A 22532-nucleotide genomic window follows, 5' to 3' on the forward strand; every position below is an offset into this window, starting at 1 on the left:
TTGGGAGTGGTGGACACAAGCGCCGGATACCAAAACGGGGAATCGTCACAGGACGTCAGCCACGACGTTTAAACTCCCTTTCCGGTAGCGCACAACAATGTTGTACAGCTGCAAGGTCCACGCTCAGCGCGCGAGGTGGCCCGAGAGCTCGCGCAAGCACTAAAGCCAGGTCAGTGTCATGCTGTCCGTTTCCAGCACGAAGGCGCGCCGTCGACCTAGCATTCGAACTTCCACAGAGCAAAAACTATTTGCCGCAAGATTAGGCTATAGGTAGCAACACCATCCCCGCGCAACTGTGGATAAACGGTTGGTGGCACGTATACAAACACACACAGCGGCGCTTGGTTGCGAGCGGCCTGAGCCGACTGTCGAAAAAAATGCGTTAACTGCAGTTTACTGTTTGTATGTACGCACTTCTCTACTGAATAGATGGACGACGCCTACGCAACGTTACCACTGCCAGTGAGTAAAACGAATTCTGCCTTTCAAAAGGATGCTCACTCAGTTTGACTTTATTTGGGTTTCGCACTGAATCCCGCATTTGTTGCGTTGTATGTACGTGGTTAGCCTGTGTTCCACCTGCTGCGGGCTGCTGTAGCGTGTCTGAACTACTTGTTTATATCTTTGTCATTTGCATACTACAAAAAATAGAAAGTAAGATCGTAGAAAGCCCGCATACCTGAGTGATTAGTTCAGTACCACCGTTCGCCCCTTATACATATATAACCATGAAATGTGAGACAGTCGATAAGTCTAGTCAGGAAAGCTTAGTAACTCATGGCGCTTTGCGATACACTGCGTTTACCACGTTTACGCACATGTTGTTGCACCAGTAAAAGTCTAATATAAGAGTTTAACAGAAAGCTTTAATTGATAAATTACGTGCACGACGGCGCTACAACAAAGACCTGGTTAGTGGGACGAGTATGGTTTATTTTTTCACACAAAAATTACCACCGCCTTTCGTCGATCACTAACAATGCCACAACAACGCTAAAAACAAAGTAAAAGAACACGACATTTTCAGGTCAATTATACAATATTGAATACAATGCATGTCGTCTGAATTCTTTTCAACGTATGGGCTCTTTAAATCGTTCGTAAATCTAAGCACAGGTTGCGCACGGTAACACTGTTTTAAGTGCAGTTTAAATACCGATGTGTCACAGTTATAGTAATCTTTCTATGTAGTGGTACCACGCCCAGATAAACAAAACTAAGGCTCCTCGCATGATCGATAAACTACATTACCGTAGCTATATACCTAAAAACAGCGCACAAGTTCATGGTCTGGAGCCTGTTTTCCTGTCCTTTTTTTAAACAACGAGTGGGTTAAAACGCTGTATTCACACGCCAATAATTAGTCCTCATGGTTGAAAAGATGTCAAGAGCATTTTGCGATATGCTTGAAACAGAAAGCGGCACCCACTCTGAAGTTATTCTTGTGATTGGAGTGTACGACGACAATAAACTGCACTTTGTAAAGTTGCACTCGCCGGTATTACTACAGAGCAGTAGCAGCGGAGATAGACCAAATGTTTTCGTGCATCGTGTCAGGCATACGTAGAAACAGTTACATTCATGCTGACCAGACCGGACAAAGAACACTTTGAGAACGTGCATGACGTACGCGCACATAGAAAAACGACGGGGCTAGCAGATTACGCACGAAGCAATTCACTCTTCAATTCTTCGCCCCGCCGCGGTGGTCTAGTGGCTAAGGTACTCGGCTGCTGACCCGCAGGTCGCGGGTTCGATTCCCGGCTGCGGCGGCTGCATTTCCGATGGAGGCGGAAATGTTGTAGTCCCGTGTACTCAGATTTGGGTGCACGTTAAAGAACCCCAGGTGGTCAAAATTTCCGGAGCCCTCCACTACGGCGTCTCTCATAATCACATGGTGGTTTTGGGACGTTAAACCCCACAAATCAATCAATCACTCTTCGATTCTTCGAGCAGTGGCTACCAGGTGGTGGTTAGGCTTGATTTCGCGGTCTATGGCGAGACATTTTTTTTTCAGTCCCGCTGTAGTTGCGTTCTGTGGCTTCAAATTACCGGTTCGTAAAGGCGACTGGCCATAGGACGCCGTCATACGCCTGAAGCAGCACCACCCGAAGGCACAGATCACTCGCGTCCGCTTGAACAACTAACTTTTGTTGAGGTCAGGCAGCGTCAGATGCACGTAGGTTGGGATGAACTGTCTGTAGTAGTCCACCGTGCCCAAAAAGCGCCTCACGCCCTGGCTGTTCGCCAGCGTCGGGTACTCCACAATGGCCTGTACCTACTCCCCGCACCGTAGAACGCGACCACTCTCGATGGTAAAGCCCAATAGTGAAATTCAGTCTCAGCTATTTCGGCATTCTTCGGTTTCAGAGCCAACCCATCGACACGCTACTGAGCAAGGACATCATCGAAATGGTGGAGGTGCTGCTCGAACGTTCGAGAGGCAATTAAGATGTCTTGATTAAATATTCAACGTCGCGCCGAAAGAACAACCACACACAGAAAGAAACAAATATAGTCACTATGGGCGCTCCAGAAAGAACAACCACGCACAGATTGGGCGAACACCGAGGAAACCCTCGGCAGTGACCACTGCGTACTAAACACCGCCATCACAACCAAACCAACGGCAAGACCCTATGCCCAAGCCCGCATACCCGACTGGACAAAGTTTCAGAAAACCTACACTAATCTGGCCCCTATTCGCAAAACAGGTTACCACGCATGGTCACAAGAATTGGTCACACACTTTCGTTCGACCCAAACTCAAGTTCAACGCGCAGAGGCGACGCCGAGGGTAGACAATCACTGCTTCACCTCTGGGAGGCGCGGCACAGCCTCGTCCGCAGATGGCGCCACCAAAAACACAATCGAAAATTCCAATTCGCATTACCGAGCTCACCCGACGAGCGACAGAGTACGTGGTCCAGCTTGCCGACTCGAATTGGGTAGACCGATGCAACACGGCTGCTAGACAAACGTCCAGCCGGAACACTTGGCGGCTCTTTCGCGCATTGATTAATCTGACCAAAAAAAAAGGCGAGACACAAAACATCTCCAACGGGCAATCCATGTCTTCAACGGAGACACCTCAAAATTAGCATGCAAACTACGCCATCAATACCTCTGTGTTCGACATGACACCCAAGGGCCAGCGTTCTCGTATGCAGTTCCGAGAACGTGGAGCTGTATCAACCGTTCCAGCTCCATGACCTGAGACGGCCGGGACTAAAATAAAGCGATGAACGGCACCGGGGAGAGAAAAAGTAACAGTGAAATTACTTGCCAACCTTCCCGACCCGACCTACAACACACTCCTCGGGTACATAAACTCAATTTGGCTTGGTGGGATACCCCTTACAATCGAATAGAAGACCACCCTGGTCACTTTCATTCCGAAAGCTGGCAAAGCCATAAACACGGACAAGCTTCGCCCCATCTCACTCAAGTCTTGTGCGGGAAAGCTGATGGAGACTACAGTGGGAGATCACTTGTCCGAAATTTTGGAAAACCAACACGTATTTGCAGACACAATGTTCGGGTTCCGCCCGCACCAGTCCGCAGATGATGTCCTGCTTCAATTAGACTGCGAAATTTAAAATCTTGTCGAATACCCTCTTAATGACAAGGTAGTACTCGCCTTTGATCTGAAGGAGGCTTGTGACGACATCACACTTGACATAATAATGAAGCACTTTTCCCAAACCAACTGCGAACACAACATGCTTCAATGAATTTGACAATTCCTCTCTGACCGACAGTCATGCATCTGAATACAAGATAAGGAACACGGCCGCTACAAATCAGGTACGAGAGGCACCCCACAGGGTGCGGTCCTCTCACCCCTACTGTTTTATCTGACTATGATGAAACTCCCGGCTCAGCTAGATAATGCTGAAGGCACACAGCACTCGCTGTATGCCGACGATATTACCATATGGGCTAAACACGTATGGATCGGTAGGAGACATAGCAACCAACCTGCAGCAAGCGGTGGAGATCCTCGACGGCTACGCCCGTCACTGCGGCCTCCAATGCTCCCCGACCAAATCAGAATATTTGTGCACGTAGGCCCCTCGGCAAAGTGTACTGCCAAAATTTAACTGTCCTTATGAAGCGGACCCATACCAGAACACAATGAGATCAGATCACTGGGTCTGTTTATTCATAAACATCGCTGAGACGATATAATCTTGACAAAACAGCGTAAGGTGGGGAACCAGCTGAGCCGTATGGTCTGCTGGGTTTCCAACGAGCGGGCGGGGGGGGGGGGGGGGGGTTACGTTGCGAAGATGCCTTGTGGCTGGCGCATGCATTCGTAACCAGTCGAGGCCTCTACTTGGCTCCTTACCTCCCCCCTGCGCAAGTTTGACGAGAACGCCCTTGAGGTGATTCTCAGGGAGATGACAAGCGTGCCGTTGAGCTCTCAATAACCACGTCCAACCAGCGCCCTAATTATGGGCCTGGGAATGATAAACACTTTCGCAGAGATTCGGGAGGCACAGTTGATCAACCAGTACCCTAGACTTTCGAACACTTCGTCGGGTCACCGCCTATTAGCCCGACTACACATCCACCACCCAACAGAGACGGAAGAGCGCGTATGCATCCCAGAAGTCTGGAGATACACCCAGCACGTGCGCCCTCTTCCGGTCAACATGACACGTGACGACCACCATGGCAGGCACCTTGCATGGGCGCAGGCCCTCGCCCGCCAGTATGGGAACAAACACGGCAAATTTTACGTGGACGCCTCCGGCCCTCACCATGGGGGTGGTGCACGACTGCAGTCGTCCACCAAAACATTACGGTGAATGGTCTCACGTTCAGAGCACAGGACATAACACGTGCGGAGGAAGTCGCCATCGCGCTAGCTGCCACAGACCAGCACTCGTGCGTCATCATTACTGACTCGAGAGGAGCCTGCAGAAATATTCAACGCGGGTACGTCCCTTACCTGGCGTACCGCATCTTACAAAATAGTAATTACGTCGGGGCCCCTGCGTCCCATATCATCATATGGGCTCCAGCTCACACGGGCGTCGAAGGCAATGAAATGGCAGACGCCGCTTCCCACGCAATAACTCTCCGGGTAATGCCTTCAGACCTTTCCGGAATGGATCCCGAACCCAATCAGGCCTTAACATTTCAAGAAACTACTGAACTCTATCGATTCGACCACGCGATTTATCATAAATCATGTAAGGACCTTACACAGGCAGAGGAGCGTTTACTCCTCCACCTTTATACCAAAACACTGCTGTGCCCGGCAGTTTTTAAATATCTTGATCCTGCGTGTGCAGGGAAATGCCCGCACTTTGCGGAGAAGTCTTCTGACATCTTCCACATGGTGTTGGCATGCCAGTCAACTTCGCACATCACCCCAAAACCAAACCACACCCTGGAGGACTGGGAGGCAGGACTGCTCAGCTGTTCCGACCTGGTGAGCCAGAAGGCCCTGGTCAACCGCGCTCGAGTCGCGTTGGCTGCCAATAGACTTTTGTAACGAGGAGCCCACCTAGTGTGTGTGAGGGGTGGCGCGCACCAGGACATCTCCCTCCTACTGCCTGTATATATATATATATATATATATATATAAATTTTAAACTTTTTCTCTCTCTCAGAAAGAAACAAATAAAGACACCACGAGCGCCCGTGGTGTCTATGTTTCTTTCTGTGTGTAGTTTTTCTTTCGGCGTGACGTTGAATATAATTAAAGACATGCACCAACTAGCCCAACAGCGAGTTCTACTAGATGAAGATGTCTTCGAGGTACGTCATGGTGAATTGCTATTTAGCGTCCCCAAGAATGCGGTCAATCAATCTTTGGAACAAAGCTGCAGCTCTTCAACAGCCAAAGGGCATGGGGGTTAACTCGTATAAACTTCTGTGAGAAGTGAAAGCCGTTTTCTCCGCTTCCACCGGCTCCACTTGAACCTGCAGGTAAGCGCCGCTAACATCCAAGGTGCTAATGTAGCAGGTACAAACTACAGCACCCACGATTAAGCCAACGTTAGGCATAGAATAGGCATTCTTCCTCGCGATTTCACTCCACCGGTGGTAGTCCACACACAGCCGATAGGGGCCGTCTTTTTTGGGAACCATTACCACTGGTGAAATCCAGGGACTGTTCGAACGTTAAACAACTCCGGTCTCAATCAACTCATCCAATGCCTGGTCAATCGCTTTCCTCTGGGCTTGTCCTTGTCTTTTTCCCGTCCATGTTTTCTACCACGTAATATACTTAGATCATGTTAACTGAAAGAAGTGCTAAGCTGTGAATATGTCGGGAGGGTTTTCAGTTTTGTCCATGACTACCCGGTAGTTTTTAAGTGTGACTCTGCCAGCACTACTGAGATTTTATCAATTGTAATATCTGCTTTTAATGAGTGCTTGATTCCACTCGTCCTGACACACGAACTGCCAGCGAACGGTTCTATTCGCTTCATAGACATTAAACTCATGTTCATCGCAAACCACGGGAGCTGAATGTATGAGTCTAGGCCCCAAAAAATACTTTTGCCTTTTAAATCAGCTCACAGTAAGCTGGTTAGGAGAGGCATAGTGAACAATTGCTTCACTTACGCCATAGACAGATCCTGCTTTCATATGATGAACAGAAGCTCTCAGAATCAAGTGGATTCCCTAAGGGAAGCTGGCTATCCGGATTCGCTTCTCGTTTTTGTGGCAGAAAATATAAAAAAGAGAAAAAACTCTAGAAGGAGAGAGAATGCTGATAGCAGAGACAAAGGCAAACGCGACAAACTTGCGGTGATCCCGTACATGCACCAAGAGTCACACCGTATAAGAAAGGTCGGCTAACGCATAGGCATACAGGTTGTTTTTTCTGCATCTCACAAACTTTCCCTACTCGCCAAACTCACAAGTGCCATCAGGAGAGCTGCTTGTTGGGCAAGTTGGTACATACTTAGTAAACTACAAAAGCCACAAAACGCTGAAATAAGAAAAAGAAGAGCAGCAGAAACAAAGACAGAGAGCATAGGCGTGGCACTAACAACTGACGTTTATTTTGAAACAAAAACTTTCCTCCCAAGTCGATACAACGCATGCGCAGACACCAGACCGAAAAAACGAAAACACCAAGCAAGCTAACCTAAGCGAATTGCCTCCGTGCTAAAAAGAAACATTCTTTGCTGGTGAGATAAACTGAAGCTGCACTGACACATTTGCCAGGACCCAGTTCCCATATATGAAATGCCTTAATAATCTCCCGGTCTCGTTGCGTCTCAGCCTTACCTTAAATTGTCACCCTATCAAAGAGGGGGGTTGGGGGTACAACAACACGACTTGGAGTGCCACGGCTAACTACCACTAGTGCCCGAGGGTGGAATACTTTCATGCTCCCTCAGCCGAACATTGACACAACGGCCAGATTGTCCAACGTAAAACCTGTCACAACTTAACGGGATGCCATACGCTACAGATGTGTTACAAGCGCAGTATTTCTTCACATATTTCATGCCACACATTAACTCCATTGACAGTGCCACATTGCGTAGCAACGAGTTTTCTGTGACACAAACCGATTCACGCTGTCGTACGGATGGCATACGTTTAGAGGAAAGTCACGCTAATAATATTATCATGACTTGAGAATTGTGGGGAATGAGCGAGAACTAGACAGGTCTAGTGAACTAGACAGAACCTATCTTGTGAACTATCCTGAAATGACGTACGTAGCTTCAATGCTGCACAAAACGTTCTCGCAGAACAAAGCGAAAAGATGGACCATCGCATGAACTTCGACACCTCCCGGGTCATCGACACGGTGTGATAAGTGGAGTGCACGTTTGTAGTGCGCGCCTTTAAAAAAGGACGCGTCACGTAAAAAACGAAGAGAATCCAGAGCCACGACATCGAAGAAGAAGGAAGAGGAAGAATCGTGCAGCTGCTTGGAAGATAATACAAATTCATTACACATAGTTATAATGCTCACAGTAAAAATGCACTACGCTTTCGTGGCCAATCCCCCTGAGTGGGTGTGAGTCATAAGTCCAGGGAAACAAACAAACGTGCTAAGGCGCAGCGTGCGAGCTCATCCAGGTACCGAGGCGTCAAGGCATCCACCTAGCCGGCGGCTACAATCACGGGGTCCTGGTGACCATACAACCCCCACCGAGGCTATTGGTTAGTTCCTGGCATGGCCTGGTTGTGGTGTTCGAGCTGAAGACAGTGCTGCAGATGACGTCATCTGCCGGGAGCGGGAGCGAGCCGTCTGGCTACGGGCCCGAGCTTATGCACTCCCACCACCGCAGCTTCACCGCTGGACTGTGGATGGGGTAACCGCTGGTGAGCAGTATCTGTCTTTTTGCGCGTATGAACTCAAGAACTTCAGAGACTGTTTAGACTCGTAGGGGTTTCCCCTCGTTAACGAGAACTGCCAATGTTGGTTAGATTTTCTTTTGCTGATTTTAGCATTCCATTTTGTGTTTTTGTTTTTGCGAACATACATTTCTTTTTCGGGCAAATGAAACGCTCACCTCCTTTTCTCTCCAGAGAATTTCAAGGCTAGCCGACTGGCTCTATTTACCAAACCTGTAACACACGGAAGGTAGCCACACCAAACGGCAATTCCTATTGCCCCTGAAACACTCAACTGGCACCATGCTGAGTGTATATGAACATGGTCTGCGGAAATAGTGGAGAAAACAACGCAGCAACGACAAAAGAATGACGGTATAGAGTAGGACACGTACCACTAAGACAAGTCGCTAGCTTCGGAGCCGGCTGCCCAGTCACCCTCTCAAGAAAGGACTGAATTTGATTTCATTTTTATTCGTTAAAGACGAATAAAAACAGCAACTGCCGTGGATACCGAGAATGCCCACCGAAGGGGCATGACATAAGGGGCGCCTTTTCATTTTACATGAAAAGTAAAAGCGAAGTTTTAATACATTCTAAAGTAATCTATTAAAGTGGTCAGAAATGTGGAAGGACAGGTTGTGACTGTGTGATTTTAATGGAAAGGCCGTTACAGTCTGTTGCTGTACGAAAAAAGAATGAAGGCGAAAAGGTGGTGGCGCGAGAATGTGGGCCAGCTACTTGTTGAGGTTGACCGGTACGACTGGAGATGCGTGTCGGGGGGAGAATGTATGGTGGCTTAATGAGGGAGCTGTAAAATAATACTTGGGAAAAAGGCAAATGCTAGTAGTGCGGCGACGAGATGTGAAGTATGATCAACGAGGTTCTGTTTTCAGTGCCTACATGCTAACTTCATGAGCACTTTGAGCGAATAAACCTTGTAGTTCGATTTTGAAGTGACTCGAGTTTATTGATGAGATACTGTTGATGAGGGTTTCAAATGGGAGATGCATATTCTAATATCGACCTGATGAGAGACTGATAGGCGAGTAGTTTTACATCTTGAGGGGAATGGCGCAGATGGCGTTTCATAAACCTGAGTGTTTTATTGGCAGATGAAAATGTTCGTAGTGTGTGATGCCCAAAAATAAATAACTACAAAGGGTTACTCCAAGATCATTGTAGGAATAAACTACTTCAAGCTTTGCCCTAGGAATTCGGTAATAAAAGAAGTGGATTTTTATGCTGGTGGAGAGCAAGTCTTGCATTTGTTAGGGTTTACTTCCATTTGCCATAGGTTACACGATTGTTGCACAATTCGCAAGCAGTTTTGAAGATATGTGTTATCGTAAACGTTATTAACGGCACAATAAATTATGCAATCGTCTGCAAACGTACGGATATTATATTATACATGTAATTGTAGATCATCAATGTAAATTTAGAACAACAGTGGACCAAGTATTGGCCCCTGATGTACGCCTGAAGGTACGGTGGTAGCACTACATATATGGTTATCAAAAAAGACTCATTTTCGGCGATTGCTTAGGTATTATTTATTCCACGCTTAATTATCAAAATTTGCATGTAACGCGTCAGTGTTTAGTAGTAAACGATCATGAGAAACTTTGTCGAAAGCTGTTGAATAATCTAAAAAGGTGGCGTCAGTCTCCAAGTTAGAATCCAGATTTACATGCAGGTCGTGAACAAACATGGCTAGCGTTTCGAAAAAAAAAATCCCTTCTCTGAAGCCATGACGCGATGAATGAAAAAAGAGGCTTGAATCATGGACATGAGGGTAAAAAATGATATGCCCAAGCATTTTACTCGGATGGTAGCCATGGATCGCGCGATGGATCGTGAAACGTAAAAAGAGGGCCGGTTTTTAATTATATTATTAAACGCTATAAAAGAAATGTTGCTGGAGAGCTGCTTATATTTGTATAACATTACCCAGCCAGACGTAACCAATATATTTACCTACAATCGGGACGTGCAATAAATTAACGAATAATGTTTTTCTCAAACTTGCTCTCTTTCACAGTGCTTGTTTTGGCTTTGGCACACTTTTCCGGCGTTCTGCAAGGTTGTGCTGTGTACTTCGCACTCTCTCTCGTATCGAACAGCTGTTACAGGGGAAGTATCGAGCACAGCAGTTTCTTCAAATTTCTATTACCAGAAGGAATCTTCTGCCGTTCCTCATGACAGCGGAGGGCGCTTTCCGGTGTGCAATCATAGCGTTCTGATCGCGAGCATGATACTATGCCCAGTGTACGGGCTCTCATAACTTTCATCTGCCTTGTACGGAGAAGGGGCCGACATAGCAATGCGCAAGCACGGTCTTCAAATGTATCGGAGTGAGTTGTGCAAGGCAAGTCCTGCCATAACTGGGGTGAAGGTCAGCGGCGGCTCCCGAATGGCTCTCCTCAGGTCAAGTTTCGCATGAAAAATACGGGCAAAGAACCGAGGTCCTTCATTCGATCTGCGATGTTTGCCTCCCTCTGTGAGAAAAGTTGTACGGCCTTCTCGAGTACTGTTCAAGAAATGCATATCCTCGTCCGCCTTTGTTGGGCCAATAGGGACCAATGATCCGAGCAAGGACGACCTCTTTTTTCAAGGACGCTACAACAGCGTATCGCCAGAAGGCAACAATATTACCGGGTCTATTTTCTCCTCTCTCGCTTTCATTCAATACGCGAGTCACACACAGTTCGAATGCATTCAACGTAGCCCCGACCCAGCAAAAAAGCTTGCTTGCAAGCGACCGTCACACGTCGTCTACATGCCAAAGAATTGCGTACGGAAACGCGTTGCATGTTCTCTTTTCAAGACCCTTGTTCTTCTAGACAAACAGGTGGCCTACTAAACAACCAGTACAAGTGTTTCATGGCCTTCCGAAGGTATACAGCACCCATTTTTAAAGGTGGATAAAATAAATGGGGAGTAAGAGTTCTCTCTTTCGCTTTTAATTGCGAAGCGTTTCTTAGCAAACTTCGGTGACTTTGAGCGCATCAAACCATCCATCCATTCATCCATTCGTCCATCCATCCATCCGTCCGTCCGTCCGTCCGTCCATCCGTCCGTCCGTCCGTCCGTCCATTCATCCATCCATCCATCCATCCATCCATCCATCCATCCATCCATCCATCCATCCATCCATTCATCCATCCATCCATCCATCCGTCCGTCCGTCCATCCATCCATCCATCCATCCATTCATCCATCCATCCGCCCATCCGTCCGTCCATCCGATAGTCCGTCTAGCCGCCTTCGACTTTTAACACCCCTGGGCGTTTCGATAATGATATCGATACTAAAGTTGGCGTGGAATAGCATGATGGTCATAACATAATAGCATAAGTGACTAGTCATAACATGAAAATTATATGTATGTCATGAATGTCATGATTTACGTTTAATGGTCTTGCTGCTCTTGCGGTGGTTTAGTTCACATGCTATAAAACTGGTGTGATATGATATGACTGCGTGGTGAGCGTAAGAGACAGACCCTAACGTGGAAATCATTACACGTTTGTCGTGTAAATCATGACTACACACCACGCTCATGGTGCACTTATGGTCATTTTGCTAGCTTCACATATACCAAGTTTGGTTTACGGAACATGAATGGATCCCAAAGGTATATGAATGGTGCAAACACGATAATCATGACATGTGTGTCATGTAAGAACATGCCGCGCTCATGATGCGCTCACGGCCGTTTCGCTAGCATCATATTACGAGACGTGAACATACGACGGAGGCATATGACACGTTGAAACATGATAATCATGATAATCATTTCACGTGAAAAATGAGTACATGCTACACTCATAGTGCGCTCGCAGTCGTTTTGCTAACTTCACATATACCTAATTTGGTATTATGTGACGTGAATAGACGACGAAGCTATATTACTGGTGCAAACATGATAATCATATGATGCGTGTCACGTAAGAACATGACTACATGCCACGCGCAGGATGCACTCGCTGCCGTTTTGCTAGCTTCATATACCGAATTTCGCATTACAAGACGTCAATGGACGACGTCGTCCAAACATGATCATCATGATATCCCTGTTATATAAAACATGACTACATTCTATATACGCTCTTAGCGCACTCGCGGCTGTTTCGCTAGCTTCACATATACCACATTTAGTATTACTTGACGTGAACAGACAAGGAAGGTGAATGATTCATCCAAACATGGTAATCATGACATGCATTCGATATAAAAAACACGACTGCATGCTGCACTCCCAGCGTGTTCATGGCCGTTTCGTTAGCTCCACATGTAACAATTTTGATATGTCTGGGACGAGAAAGGTAAATGACACGTCCAGACATGATAAACATGACATCGAAGTCATGGGCCACACCATTTAGCTCTGCCTCATAACATTGCTCTGATTTTAAAGTGACATATCGACCTTCATCATTTGTGCTTCGCATGTCATCGATTCCCACTGTACGTGATATCTGCCTTTTTTTCCATGTCACGATTCCACACGTTATGTTCCCGCCGAGTATGACCACTAACTCTCCCAACTTTGTATCCCCTCTTTTTCGTTTCGAGTGTCAGTATAGACCTGCATACTTATCTTTCATTGCTGAATCTCACTAAGATCAATTTCTAGTGCAGCCAGGCAAAAAGAGATGGCCAGTGTGTGGGAAAGCCAGTCCCCATGAAAATGTCCACCAACAACGCAGGTAGAATCGACTGCACGGCTGACCAAATGAGTCAAAGATAGTTCTTTTTTTCTTAGGGACACCACAAATCAAGCACCAAGAAATCGCCATCAGCCTAACCTATGCTCGCCCTACGAAGTCGTGCGCTTCCTCATTAGGTTCGTGTCGACTAATTTCTTCATCTCATCACCCCAACTAACATTCGAAGGTGTCCATGACCATTTGTAATTCTGAACGCGTGTTCTACTGAAATGTATTTCTTTCTGAAATTTCACGTACGATATGGCACTTATCTTACTCTCCATCAGTCACGCCCAATATTTCTAGTTCTTAAGTACGTTGCACCGTCCTCAACTTCTTCCCGTAGTTTTATCCATGCATGAAATTTCCCACCAAATAGAAAACATAGGCGATAAAGTTAGCGTGATAGTGGTGTTTTTGGCTCCCGATAAGCTACAGCGGTTATGCAATGCAATCGAGCACCTAAATTACGCACAACTACCTGCTTATACAAGCACAAAACGTGGTTCGTGCCATAGAAAGCAGATGTTGTTTACTCGATACTGGTCTCATGTTGTATGAGGTATCTCATGTGTTAAGAGAATGTTGCCTTGCAAGAGAACGTTGCCTTGCAAAAGATCAATACCGTTACGATGTGTAGTAAATTCAAGCTGGCACATATTAGAATTAGTGTCGTGATTGTGTATATTCCGCTTTCTTTTATCTGCGTGAAGTGGTAGAAAGAATCCGTCACAAATCAATCGAGAAATAATTGAAGCGCATTGGTTTTATCTACACATGAAGTGTTTTTCATTCATAAAAACCAATGAAGCTATGGCATTTGACGTAGCGATGGTAGTGTCTAATATTGGCATTACGTTTGCGTGTTCTTTGTATGCGTTGGCAAGTCCACATATTTGATGCAATTTGTCAATAAAGCTTAGTTGGAAGTTGGCACTTTGTCCTCTTTTGTTGGTAAGCTGAACAGTTTCTTGATTCCCGTAATGTGATATACTAGTAAAAAATTACTGGCGGGGTACCCTGGTGACGCAACAAAAAAAAAAGTGGCCCCGTATCTGCATGTTACACCGCAAATGTCGTTGAAAGACGATAGAGTTGCGTGTGGAGAAAGTGAGCAAAACATTTATTTGATGTTCTGCGCAAGAAAATCGGTGAATAGTGTTCTGGAGGCGCTGTGTTTGAGTGCCTCGAGCGCGTAGCGAAGGTGAACGAGTGCATCAAATCCCGTCACACGTAAGACATGCACGCAATCTAGCATTTTTATTGGAAAACAAAGCACGCAGCTCTGAGACGGGCAGGCGCACCTGTATAAAAGGTGATAAGGTGTAGAACGCAAGGCGACGGGTAGGTGCCACTACCGTGTCGTCTTAGCAAAGTGTTGGAAACACTCGCCTTTTCGTGCAAGCGTAGCATGGTCAGCGCAGCGTGATAAATGCTATGGTCCTTAGAATTACTTATGTATGCCTCTTCTAGTAAAAGACGCGCATGCAGAATATATATGTGTTGTTATGGTGCCACAGATATGCGCAATAATTGCTTTTTAATAGACAGTAGCACAAGTATGAACGATGATGCTTGAGCAACATCGGTGGGAGCTGCAGATGGAGCCGGCCGTTTGGTTATTGGTTGGTGCCGTTTGGAGTACTCAGTAATGTTAGGGTGGACAAACAGACAATTGTACAGACAGACAGACAGACCAAAATTTTTGCGTCGAAGGTCCCCAAGAAAGACTACCGTCTTTAAAAATGCACCGGCCGATAAAGGCACCACGGGGGCGTTAATTCATAGACTGTATATGAAGGGCGTTGGATTAAAAAAGTGGAGGCGGGGAGTGAGCATTACACATCCGAAGTACGTGTCCAGTGTTCTACTAATAGAGGTATAAAGTGACCGATTTTTCCCCATTCAGTTTTCGGTACTGGCTTTTGTGCTGAAGAATACTGTGGGAACAAGAACAACAGCAGGATGCGAATGTGAATCTGTCTCTCCTCGCCCTTTTTGACTCCCTACTGAAATGCCACTCCAATAATTCTGTATATTTCCTGACGCACCTGAGTCCTGATAAAAAAATGTACAAATACAGAAATTACAAAAGATTTCATGAAGAACCAGTTTTACCTAAAGTGTGAAAGAATGAATGCAATAGCAAGAAAAGATACGAAATTGTTGGGGTCCCATATCCACCATGTGATTATGCGTCACCACAGTGGGGGGGCTCCGACAATTTTGATCCTTTTGGGTTCTTTAACGCAAACCTAAATCTAAGCACATGGGCCTCAAGCATTTTTGCCAGCATCAGAAATGGGGCCGCCAAGGCCGAGATTCGATCCCGTGACCCGCGGGGCAGCAGCCCAAGTGCTTAAGCCACTAGACTACCATGGTGAGTTACAAGTACGACTGGCCTCTAACTCTTTTGAATCTGATTTCCCGTAACCCTAAAACACGCTGCTCTGAAGGAATAAAGCTTCACCAGGCAGGAATGCTCTTTTCGCACAGTCTGTTCCACTCGATAGCAAGCATCAGCGCAAGCTGTGCGCTGATGCTTGCCGAGATAGCAAGCGCACCAACATATGTGACCGTGCCTTTAAAATCAAATTTGTAAGGCGTGGTCACTACGTGCTCGTTCAAGACGGTAGAGGTGGTTTATCTCTGCTGCACTCGACGCCAGATCTAACATGGGGGTGTGGAATCTTATCGTAATGCATGCGTCCTCCAAAGGCATTTGCAGGACTTTGCCCAATGGGGATGCAAACCTGTGTGATATGTCATTTATGGAAGATGGAGTTGTGCTGATGCAGCTTCAGTGGAGTAAGCACTAATTTGTCGTAAGGGGGCAGGTGCCCCTTTTGCACCCCCTTGGGAACGCGCAAGGCGCCCTCCGAGCGACAGAGATGGGTCGACTTGTTTGATCTCTGTTTCTGAAATGTTTGTCATTCCTGCTCACGCGATTTTACGCGCAGATAAAGCACAGTGAAAGAATGTTGTAAAGTTAAAGGTTTAATAAAAAACGACGGTGGCGCCGGCCAAAACCCGTCGAAGGTGTTTATATAACTATCATCGCAATATAGACAAACACACACAGCTTGTTTTCATGTGCGCATACAGTTACACTCTTTAAAAAAGTTGGTAAAAAGGTAGCAACTGCAAGCAAAAAGGTGGTAACTACAGCAGTTCCTAGTTTTCTTGGCTCGTTACTACCCTTTTGCTACCTGCTAACTACCTACGTTAGTAAACAGTTACTAGCCTCAACCGTTACTATTTGCGAACTGTTTACTACCTACGTTAGTAAACAGATAAAAACTGGAATGAAAGAAGTAGTACCTGCAGCCATTACAACCTTTCTTGCCCCGTTACTACCTTTTTACTACCCGGCTCTTCACTATCTAATCCAAAATAGTGTGTGATTCCGATTCTGAAAATAATGAGATGAGTCGTCTCGACGTATCATTATTAAACGGAAAAATGGCGCAAAAGATATACATAAATCAGGAAAATTCATTTTGTTGTAATTTACGCAACCAAAGACATGTAAACGTCATTCTGGTATTGTCGAAATGAAGAGTTACAAGTTAACGAACCATAAGAAAGTGATACACGCTTTGTAATAGACAATTACAGGAAACTTAGTAAAAACAGCACATATTAACAAGATCGGTGGATCAAAATAACCAAACTGTCACAATGAGCCTCAAGGGCGGTAACAATTAATCCACTGCAGCGTGACTCCAAGTATTATCATTGTTATGGCGCGTGAAACCCCAAAAACAATTAGTACCTTTTAAACGCTGATATATCAGCCGTTCGAAGCATTCAAATGCACTGAAAACGGGTTCAGTACCTCGTTTTGGCCACTGTGCATAATGCCTTTTTGTGGCCATTTTATGATAAATAAATATGGCATATAATTTTTTTTATAACTAAGGCTCATTGTAAGTCTTGTACAGTGTCCCCAAGCACCCGTAACCAGTTAGTATAATATAGTGCTATAGGTTCGAATTTGTTATTCATCCTGAAACACAAGTGCTTCCCTGTGTCAGACATGCCCCTGCAAAGTAGGTACATTCACTGAACAACATTATCGGTGGAGAAATAATATGCCAAAATGAATCCATAAGGTAGTTTCAGTTTCTATGCTTTTCTTTACACCTTTAAAAGTTACTACCTATGGGTGGTAATGGCTAAGGTAGCAACAGTTACTAGATGCTGTTAGCAACAGCTAAAGTAGTAACTGTTACCACCCTCGCCGTTACTAACAGCACTTACTACCAAGGATGTAACATGTGTGACAAACCATTACCACCCCAAAGTTAGCAAGTACTATCACATTTTTTAAGAGTGTATATAGCATCTTTTATCATGAATCTGTACCAGCTATCTTAACTTTCTGCCTTGGCGGATTACCTATGATTTGGCAGCTGAGAAAGTAACGTTCGCACACTACTGAAAAGCGTCAAGTCTGCGGAGACGCTATGAAAGGAAGGTGTGGAATGCGAAGTCGATGAAGGACGGATCCAAATATAAAACGTAACGATCATTCATTAACGTGGTAGCAGCAGTGGGGCAAGCATGCTGATTCTGTGCTCGAACGGTTAGAAAAAGAATCGTGAAACACAAAGCTTGGTAGCTTGGGTTATATAGCCACCAGTGGTGACGTAAGCCTCCGGTGAATCTGCGGTGGCACTGTCTCCTATCAGAAGCGTGTTGCAGCCAGTGGCAGTGTCACGCTGGGCTAATCAGTGACGAGATGGAGGCTGCGCAGGTCTGTGCGCAGTGTCGCCACAAAGAAAACACAGGTAATAAGAAGGTCCTATATCTCCGCGAGACGCAACTAAGACGTGCGCTTATCGTTCTGGTGACAAAACTCTATGTGTCAATAATTCCAAATTTGATTGATTTGTGGGGTTTAACGTCCCAAAACCACCATATGATTATGAGAGACGCCGTAGTGGAGGGCTCCGGAAATTTTGACCACCTGGGGTTCTTTAACGTGCGCCCAAATCTGAGCACACGGGCCTACAACATTTCCGCCTCCATCGGAAATGCAGCCGCCGCAGCCGGGAATCGAACCCGCGACCTGCGGGTCAGCAGCCGAGTACCTTTGTCACTAGACCAACGCGGCGGGGCAATTCCAAATTTTAAGGCAATTGTGAGGTTTAACGTTCGAAAACGACCATGTGATTATGAGAGACGCTGAGAGACGCTGTGATTATGAGAGACGCTGAGTACATTAGTCACTAGACCACCACGGTGGGGTCAATTTCAAGGCAAGGAGACGTATCTCCCGTAGCAACGAGGGCTTCACGAGAAATTCTAAACGGCCGACAGCGCTACAAGAAGCTGGCAGGGACAAGGAGGTACTTGTTTCACGCGCTTATAGTGGCTGTGGATGCGCAGTAAATTTAACAGGCAATACAGTTTTGATTTCACCATTCAAAATAATAACAAAAGAAGTTTGTGAAGCCTTCAATAGTAAAAAGAAAGGTAATAGTGGGTCAGCTGTCACTTGCGCTAATTTATAAAGACGTACCCTTCTTTGACCGCTCCACACAGCCTCATGGAACGGCAGATATGTTTCAAAGCCTCATAGTGTTGCTGAGGCAAAGTTTTAGGCTATTTTTGACGTATCTAGTTATATTCTCCCGTTTAATGATGCATGCGTGATATTCTGTGTGAACTTTCTCGCGTTCGCCGTCTTGAGTGCGCGTTGCCAATGAATTAATACGAACTCGCCCAGCTTTGCGCTTTGTTTTGTCCACGTTCTAGTGTTGCAGTGGACTCAGAGCACGCCACCTGTACTATTAATTCGCATTTGCCCAGGCAGTTTCTGTTCAATAAATTTCAGTGACATCATACCAAGGTATATAATATGCAATAGCGCCCCTTATTCGTTCTTTATGACAACTAACTGCATCAACAAACACTTCAATCACCGCAGCGCATATTTTCCGCGTACCTTCCAGTAGCGTGCTATTATCTGCTTAACGAAAGGAAAAAGAGCGCTGAGATAAAAGACAGTGGCTAGTAAAGAACAAAACTTGATAGGGGTCGTTATTTACTTGTCTCTTTAGAGCTCGTTTTTTTTTTTCGTAAGACACAGTATTTCTCAGGACAGTGATGCCAAGCAAAGTATAGAACATGTTATTGCAAGTAATTTTAATCCACTTGTGATCAAGAAAAAGTGGGCTAAAAGATAACTTGCCACCAGAGGGATTCAAACGTCCGACCTTAATAACGCGTCGGACCATAGGACGCGTTATTAGAATGTCGCAGGTTCGGATGTATGGGCTACTCGTAAGCTTCCCCACGCCATGTGGCCTCCCGCTGTGTCAGATTCATGCAAACTTGGCCCCTAGCATGAAAATGTTGCCCACCCCTGATTCATAGCAACAATTTAAAAAAAATGGGCAAAATTTGTGCCAGCACTCCTTCAAGGTGTTGTTCTTTGTATTCTGTCTGTTAACGGTTTTTTCCAGCGACCCAGTTTTCGTCCCTATGACAACATTCAAATCACTGTTTGGGACAGAATTTTTTTCTTGAAGTACAACGTAAGAGTCCTATATAAAAGTTCACTAAAACGATCACCCAATGTCTGGAACATATGGCATAAAAAGACTTTCTACAGCATGTGACAAAATCCATTGCTGGTGAGTGCTCGTGCTTTGTGGTTCTGCGCCGTTGATCTCCTTTTCATTCCTTGAAAGAAAAATTTACTTACATAGTCGCTGTATTGTCTACGGTGCGAAACAAGTCAAGACAACTTTTTTTGTAGCAGAAAGAGTTATTGCATTTCTTCAGAACGAGGGCGCAACGAATCCACGTTTGTCTTAACAAAACAGTCATTCGCACAGGGAGGCGAACAATGCGAGACAACGGGAAGAAAAATTGCGGCGATAAAAAAAATGAAATGACGTAGACATATTCGAGCATATGAAATAAACCAATAAAACACTACTCACGCGTGAATCGTACAAGTAAGCGCATTCGACTGGTCAAAGTCGAAAGATGAGTAAGCAAAAGCAGAAAATAAATAAAATATAAGGATTGTAGGAATGAACCGGGAAAACACGACTGATAAAAAAGAGAAGAATTCTTTGACGCTTCCATGCGTTGCACGAGATTAAAGTGTAACTGGGCGGGTGAGTGCGCGTGAGCGCTCCGGAGAAAAGCACGCGAGAAACGTTCCAGCCCTCGCCGCAAGAGCGACGCCTGCAACTTGCGCAACAAAGGGTGTCGCTGCCCTCGAAAAACACGGCCGGTTTCTACATCCTTTAGACTTTCGTTGTGGTAGCTATAAATTAACGTCGGCTACTTTATGACAAAGCATCAATTGTTTTTCTTTTTTCTTTGTCGTAGTACAGGTCAGGCACGCCTTTGCTTGCAGTTATTTGAATTTTTGCATAAAATTGTTATGCCTGCATTTACGATTTTACACATCTAAAACTCAGTTTTTCCTGCTCAGTTCTGGTGCGTGAAACGTTGAGTTCTGGCGCCTATAAAATTCGACCTAAACTGTAGTTGGTTACAGCCTAAGAATAAATGCAATCTCCACCTACAGTGGTCACTACCCCACCTAGGAAGAATAAGCGATCGGTTATTTACGCCACGTCAGGCAAAATTAACGTGATTCAGGCATATGACTCTGTCGTACAGGCAGGTAATCATTTTGCTAATTTTTGGTGGAAAATTCTTGGTAAATTTTATCAAAAGTTTCTACTTTGCTGCTGCGCCAAGCGTAATGTTTTAACAAAGAACGACGAAGTTTCAATTCATAATGTGCGTAGGTTTTGCATTACCAAAAAAAAAAAAGTGCTTATGGTTAGAACTGAAATCACCAATCATTGCTCTGTTGCACAGATTGGTCACAAGCGTGTTGAGTACTGGCGTGGAGCTTGTATTTATCCTTAGATTGTAACCAACTAGTTACACTTACGAAGAAACGGTACAGAAAACATCGTTCCCTGTGTAATTGTTCCACGGCATTTAACAGGTACACGCAAGCAACATATGATGCACAATAGGGCGGATGGGTGACCCCATGTACAACTTGCTTATCACGTGACTGCCATGCTTCCTGGTTATAGTACACTAATATTCAAGGCGCCCGCTGGGACTACAGGGAAGCGAAAGATGCCAAGAGTGACCACGTGTGGGCGGAACATATATATATATATATATATATATATATATATATATATATATATATATATATAGGCAGGCATGGTGGTTGAGTGGCCGTGGCGTTGCATATAGTCCAGTAGATCCTCCGTGAGCGGTCACAACGTGGTTTATTTCGACGTTTCGGCCTAGAGTCCGGCCTTCATCAGCATTAAAGATACAGTTTGTTGGTGCTCAGCTTTATACAATCTCAAATCGGAGGGCAAGGAAAGAGGAAAAAAAGACAGAAAAAGCCATGATTAGTGATCATCATCGCCATCATCCTCATCAGCACCATTGTCATGGCGTATTGTGAGTACCTTGCATTTGCTGCTCCATGGTGTGATCTGAAACACGCTTGTTATTCATCCTCATCAGCGTCATCGTCACCATAGTGATACTTGCTTGGGTTGCGCCGTGATGGCATAAAGGGAATGAGTGGAGAGGAACGCGCTTGTTCTTCATTTTCATGAGCATCATAGTCATCGTCAGTGGCGTTTACAGCGCGACGAAGGACAGATTGGACACCCCTTATCCGAGACCCGAAAAAGAGTGCCATAACCACTCGGCTTTCCGGCTTTTCTTCGTGATATTTATTCAACATGCATGGAACTGTGAATAATTTCAGTACGGTTGAGAACGCGTGCTTTCATTGTTCTCGTATGAAGACACAATGACTAACACAGCACTTAACAATTATTTCCAATCATATCTAGAGTGAGTGTATGAAGTAACTACAGTTATCAATTATCAGTAGAACAGCGATGAACAGCTCACCAGTTTGGTATAACCATTATGGCTGACTTTTCATTTGCTTGTTTACATTTCTTAGCTAAATGACCATACTAATGAAGAAGAATATGTTTAATGTATTAATGGCTATGTCTTCTTCTGCTACATCCATAGCAGAGCGTAGCATAACGTTGTATAGGTAGCTGTATCTTGGCTTAAACGTCTGTGCTAAGATTCGGTTGCACGTTAAAGAAACCCAGGTGGTAGAAATCTCCGGAGCCCTCCATTGTGGCGTCTCTCATAATCATATGGTGGTTTCGGGACGCTAAACCGCACAGATCAATCAATAAATTGGCTTAAAAGGGGTCACTGCTGGATAGAAATACGAAACAAAAGCAGCGCCCTGTCCTGTTTTATTCATCGTTCGTCAACCAGCATAATTGAGTCCACTGCTCCATTTATTTTACTAGTGTATAACCTGTCACCAGCGATACTTAATTTGTACAGTGGTTGTGTAGCTAGATCTGACCTTGAAAGTGGTCACGTTATATCTATATGTCAATTAAAAAGACGAATGTAGCGATAATGTACCGACACGTTTGAATTTTT

The 22532-nt window shown here is 45.2% G+C and overlaps 1 protein-coding gene and 1 pseudogene across 1 annotated transcript in view; one reads left to right on the forward strand and one right to left on the reverse strand.

Annotated features, from left to right (window-relative positions):
* The window catches only part of Cda5 (Chitin deacetylase-like 5), a 282099-nt gene that overhangs the window by 128699 nt on the left and 130868 nt on the right, over positions 1 to 22532 (reverse strand). The gene's annotated exons all lie outside the window — the stretch shown is intronic.
* Positions 4659 to 5506, forward strand: LOC142764747 (uncharacterized; annotated as a pseudogene).

This window comes from Rhipicephalus microplus, chromosome 6, assembly GCF_043290135.1.
Source record: "Rhipicephalus microplus isolate Deutch F79 chromosome 6, USDA_Rmic, whole genome shotgun sequence".
Lineage (NCBI taxonomy): Eukaryota > Metazoa > Arthropoda > Arachnida > Ixodida > Ixodidae > Rhipicephalus > Rhipicephalus microplus.